The following is a 6,000-nucleotide window of genomic DNA, read 5'->3' on the forward strand; positions in this document are numbered from 1 at the left end:
TAAAAACTATTCCCTCCCTTGGATGTTTTCCCTCTTTTTATTGCTTTTACAAATCAAATATGATCAACAAACTTTCACCATTTGAAAAAAAAACAAAAAACCCACATTTCTACAAAATAATGACAATTAAATAAAAATATTAGACATAAAATAAGTGCATAAATATTTACCACCTTTAAAGTGACAGACCTAATTTAATGAAGGTCCAATCAACTGGTGCTAGTCGTCTCACAATGAGTGGAATGGAGATTACTTCAGGGAAATAGGTCTCTTCAGTGACTGTAGTATAAAAAAGAGCTTTTTAGCCATCAAACAAGACATTTTGTTTGGTGGCTATATTTTCAGGAGCACCCTGGATTTAAATTGTAAAGTGAACATCAGCTAAATTGTGTGGTGGTTTTTAAGTACTGTGCTACAACACAACAAGGTGGTTAATTAGCCAAGCTAGCCCTTCGTATAGCTGCGTAGAAATATTGTTGCAGTTTGCCAAATGTACATTTAAATCAGTAAGGATACTATCCGGCAGTGTGTGTTATTTTTTGCTCTAACAAATGCACGCTGCTACTAGGAAACCACCAGTTTATAAAATATGGATTACCACTGGAGAATTTGAGAAAATACAAAGTTTTTAAAAGAGAGCTTTGAAATTTAAAAGATAATTCTGCTTCATGTGTATTTGGGTCGTTGACATCGCAAGTTTGCACAAGAATGGAGCGGACCAGCTTGTAAATGCTTTGGTGGAAAAAAAGACTTAAGAGTTTCTGACATGAATTCTGAAGAATTTGAGTTTTACTCCAGTCGGCCCTTGTCCTCAACTTTGTTATTATTTTTGGAAATCCAGTCAGTGTTCTCTGATAGGGTTTAAACATTTTGCTTGCTGCCACATGGTAGCAAAATGTTTATGCTGTGTGGCAGTTTAAATTCAGAAATAAACCGAAATTACAATGCTTTTCTAGTCATACTGACCCCTGAAAACACTTTGTATCCGAGCCACACATTCACACACTAATCAGTAGGAAACCTGGTGTTAAGTAGCTTACCCAGAGGCACATTGGCATGTGAGAGGAGAAAACCCAAATCAAACAAACAGCGTGCCATAGTCGCCCCAAAACAGGGCCGGTTCTAGGCACGGATACATGAGGGGGCAGGCAGAAATGTGAAGGGGGCATCATTATGCATACATTTACTCCATGATATTTATTAACATTGTTGACCTGTGTTTTCTTCATGGGTTTGGGGTAAACTGTGCCCAACCCAACAAAAACAAAAAAAAAGCATACCCTAAGATCTTTAAAATAGATAGTCTTCATCCGAGATTGAACAGCCAACAACACAACATTTATCTACTTGGATGGTCTTTATGCAGTTATATATCTTAGACTAATCTGAACCTAAAAACAATAACCTACATTTCAAATAGGATTAACAAACAGTCTGGCTAAAGCAGTTTCCTACAGTTGGTTAGAAACTGAACACCTCAAAAGTTTTTCTTACCACTCCTACTTTTCTAGTTTTTCTTCGCATCTTGCATAGCAGAGGAAGTTAGCCATGTTCATGTGGGGTAGCTGGCAGGATTGTATGACCTTAAAGCGTCATTGTGTGTTCTAATAAAGTTCTGAGAACTTGGATCTCTAGACTCCTGTCTATTCTGCCTGACCTGAGAATCGAACAGCATAACATTCTGGGCCCTACAGGTTCAACCTTTCACCGCAGGGGTCTCAAACTCTAGTCCTCAAGGTCCAATCTCCTGCAACCTTTAGGTGTCTCTCTGCTTCAGCACACCTGGCTCCAATATTATCTCACTAGAAGAGTTCTGACTGCATGCTAGTGAGGCAGTTTCACCATTTAATTCCAGTGTGGAAGACAAGGAACATATCTTGTTGCTGGATTTTTGCTCTCGAGGATTGCAGTTTGAGACCTCTGCTTTCCTGGATCTCTTGCTTAGCAAGCTGGATCTCGTCAAAGCTCCTTGTACCAGGTCTTTTCCAGACCGTGGTTAACGACACCAGCATCGATTCCATTTGCCTGCCCACTCTCCAACGCCTTCACCGTTCAGACTTAGCCCTCACAGGCCATATACCCTGTGTGCCTCTGGACTAGACTCCAACAAAGACTCTGCACAACTTGGATCTCTGCCTTCCACGCTTCTCCATGTCTACGCCACTTCACTAGACCTCAACCTCCATCTCATTATTTATTCTGCACATTATCACCCGTCTCGCGCATTCTTTAATTTACAGACACTGGTTCCAGAAGTCCTAGCCCCAAATCTATTGCACTTCCCTTTTATAAATAAATCATTTTCCTTTTTACCTCGAGTCCTACCTACCCTATGTTCTTTATACTACAGACCTTTTGAGATATGTTGACCAAGAAATCCTTTAATGCAAAAAAAGAAAGAACAAAACAGTCCCCTTTGCTGCTATACAGCGTCTTCCTATTATCATTGCAAATGTAATTCCAGCTCCTCGCTACAACCGGTGAGAACACGAGTTGCCGTGTTGCACCTGTATTTCAATATGCAGTGGGATCCAGCCAAAATTGGCTAAGTGCTAGGAAGGAATCCTAAATGAAACAGCAGCAGCAGGTCCACCTGAGGTGGGGTAATCTGATTTAACTTTTATTATTTTCCCCATCTCCTGCCGTTACCACAGTTTGCTCTTTTGAAATGGAAAATGTGATAAATATTGATGTCCCTTGCAAGAAATGCAGCCAGCTAGGCGCGAGGTTGCAGGTCTTTGGTGATCTATAGCGCTTTCCTACTCCCATCAGAGAGAACCTGAAGGTGTATGTGTGTGTGTGTGTGTGTGTGTGTGAGTGTGTGCGTGTGTGTGTGTGTGTGTGTGTGTGCGTGTGTGTGTGTGTGTGTGCGTGTAAACTGACCCCCAGCTGCCAAAAGCCTGGGAATCAGAAGAGGCTTGGCTGTCTAAAAAGCTCTTACTGAGCTGTATTAAAACACACACACGCCGTCTCATCTTCTCGCTCACTTCAGTTCTCGTGTCTCCTGTCAATCTGTCATTCCAAACTTCTTGATCCTTTTGTTCTCTTGCTTCCATTACTACTTTTAGCAACTAAGATCTCTCATTTCTTTCCTCCTAGCAATCCATTTTTTCTTTGAAGAGCTCAGAGACGAGAGAGGAAGATGAACAGCGACTAGCAGAGACAGCCGGCAAGATAAAAGCCGACACGGGCCAACCCAAAATAGCTGCTTCAACTTCGCTAGGCTGGTAAAGTGAAAATAAGTGGGAAGCAAATGTCCTTGATTGAGTAAAATAAATCAGCTAAGGTATATACAAATGACATAAACAGGTGCTTAGTAATGGATTTATAAGTTGAGGCAGATCTCTTGGGAATTGGTCATAACTCTACGCAACATTGCCTCTCCAAAAATGGCTGCCAGAACAGGAAGTAAGCATCAAATATAGTGATTTGAGCACAACTCTGCAGCACCAAACGCAGAAACTGTTCCAGAAAATAGACTCTCCATGGTTTCATAAAGATGGAAATATCACCCACACCTCGGCGGATTTAGCTCTGCACGCCCACCTATCTGCATCCATGCACTCGTTCTGGCCAAGCAGCTCCCCCGCAAGCGCTCACGCAGCCAAAACTGCTCCGAGTCGCACAGGTAGAGCATCGCAAAGTTGTCTGGGATGGAAGCTGAAAATACCAGCAGATCAATGCGTAGAAGCAGCGAGCCAGCGAACAACGCTCCCAGTGTTGGGAGGACAGTAAACGTCTTTACCTGACTCTTTTCACTAACCCAAAGGCAGTTACCCCCCTCTCTGTCTGTGTCCCACTTAAAATGGCCAGCTCAGCTCAGTTCATATGATAGCGTGCGCTCTGCGTTCACCTGTCAATTTGTTATGACAAGTGAATTGGGGGGCAAGAGAAGCAGGCAGAGAAGCGAGAAAAGACATACTTACCAAACGCCGTAACAGAGGAAATCCAAAGATTGCTCGTTTCCATTCACGGCGGATGCTCATTAAATCCAATATGCTGGAGGAAGGATTGAAGATCCCATCTGAGATGCCGCCTCAAGAGGAGGAAAATGAGATTTCTTTAATGGAACGATGTTGCAGCGGTGTTAAGAAAAGTGATAAGTATGCAAAAGGAAGGGGTGGAGGGGATCTGATACCCAGTCCACGGCCGTTTCCCGTCAACGGTGGAGCCACATGTGTACACGCGCTGACACATGCGGTCCGCACTGAGAACTAGCGAGGGAGGGTGTATCCAGGCTGAGAGACTGAGGTGAGAGAAGGAAAAGTGGGATGGAGACCAGCAGGGGGAAGACAAAAAAAGGGAAGAGAGACACAGAGGAGAAGGCAGCTGATCCGGAAAAGAGAAAGGTGGAGGGAGGAGGAGGAGGAGCTGGAGCAGCAGCGGATGATGAGAGATGGGGAGAAGGGAGGGAGAGTCTACCCTTTCCGTCTTATTTTTCAGTCGATCTAAATAAAAGTGTTTGAACCTAACAGAGAGAGATGATCTAATTATTTTTGCCAGATCTATATGTGAAGGTACAGTCGGACGGACGGACATGCAATGAAGTGTTGAAACACAATTCTGCATTATGTATTGACTTCTTCACACCTAGAAGACAATGTGTATCTAAGCCCCAAAAGTTCTACCCTTAAATATCAAAATTCACACAAACATATTTCTTTAAAGAATTTTTCTTTGCTTTTACTAGATTGATGGGAAAGTGGGTTGTTATTTCAAAAATGGTAAAAATAGACCAAAGCAGCATTAATATTAGGTTCTTTCATCATGTTTATAAACCAAAAACTGAACTGAGAGGAAATGCATAGCTATAATGAATTTCAAAGAAACTTCGCCGATCCTGGCAACAGAACAAGAAGAATACAACTGACTGACGATGCGATTTATGCGATCTGGAACAGAATTAAAATGCCTTCTGACTCAAGACAAATTTTGCAAAAATCCACAAAGCTTCAATATTTAATGCTTGTGAAATGTGTCTAGACAAACTTGTACCCACATGCGCTGCACAGTGTCTGGTCTATTCAAGTCTAAATAAAATATTTTTGAATGATCAACAATCCTTGGCAGCTGTTTATTACTTTAATCTGTATCTCAGAACATAAACACTGAAAATAGTGTAACTTTACTAGTTAAAATGTCTTTGAAAAAGCTTGGATGCAAGTTTAACTCTCTCTGATGATGAATGCTGAACTTCCTCCTGTTAAATATATCCACTAAAGTTGAAGGATTTTATTAATATATTTAAATGCAAATGTGATATTTAAATGTTGTGTTTACATCTAGACATAAAGCTGTAAAATGCTGGGGTTATTCAGCCAATGAGAAATGTTTCGCATCCTCCAATTTCAAAGCTAAGGGTCATTCCAAAAATATCACGGTGGGGATATTTTATGCTACTTTTATCCCCAATGATGAGATAAAAACTTTAATCTTTTGCTCTCTGCTCCAGCAATCTTACATCTTCTGGGGTTTTTTTCCCCAAAAACTACCGAATATATTGCTAATAATCTACACCAACGCATCCTTTGCAAAGTGCAGCGGGCATCCCTTTGCTGATATGACTCACTCCATATAAATCCTACACTGATGATTCATGCACCAAACCAGTGTACAATTCGAGGCAGGGGTTAAGAATATGGGTGGCATAAGCGGTCAGGACACCCCGCAGTGAAGAGCTTACAGACAGGATTAGGAATCTATGGTAGTGGTGGGTGGAAGTCTCTGGTTATCGCTTCCCTCAGTGAAACCGTCAATGTCAGTCAGAGAGAATCAGAGGTTGAACTTGCAGGATGAATACGACTGTCTTTTTATGCAAAAAAAAAAGTTAACAATGCGAAAGACTTACTCTTTCTGCAAAGGCAAAGTCAAAGTGGAGGCATGGGATCCTTTAGTTTAAGCAGATTTTATGAAAATTTGGAGACAGCAGAGCATACGCAGAAGCCGTTTCATGTGCATGATATGAGATGTGGCGCATGTGGGTGTGATCCAATTAAAGTT

At 41.6% G+C, this 6,000-nt stretch overlaps 1 protein-coding gene across 1 annotated transcript in view; it reads right to left on the bottom strand.

Annotated features, from left to right (window-relative positions):
* lingo1a (leucine rich repeat and Ig domain containing 1a) overlaps positions 1-4,318 on the bottom strand; it is a 170,008-nt gene extending 165,690 nt beyond the window's left edge. Inside the window, exon 1 of the mRNA XM_028043285.1 lies at positions 3,927-4,318. The gene's annotated coding sequence lies outside the window, so the exon portion shown is untranslated. The remainder of the gene's footprint in view (positions 1-3,926) is intronic.
* Between the last annotated feature and the right edge of the window lie 1,682 nt (positions 4,319-6,000).

This window comes from Xiphophorus couchianus, chromosome 2 (genome assembly GCF_001444195.1).
Source record: "Xiphophorus couchianus chromosome 2, X_couchianus-1.0, whole genome shotgun sequence".
Taxonomy (NCBI): Eukaryota; Metazoa; Chordata; class Actinopteri; order Cyprinodontiformes; family Poeciliidae; genus Xiphophorus; species Xiphophorus couchianus.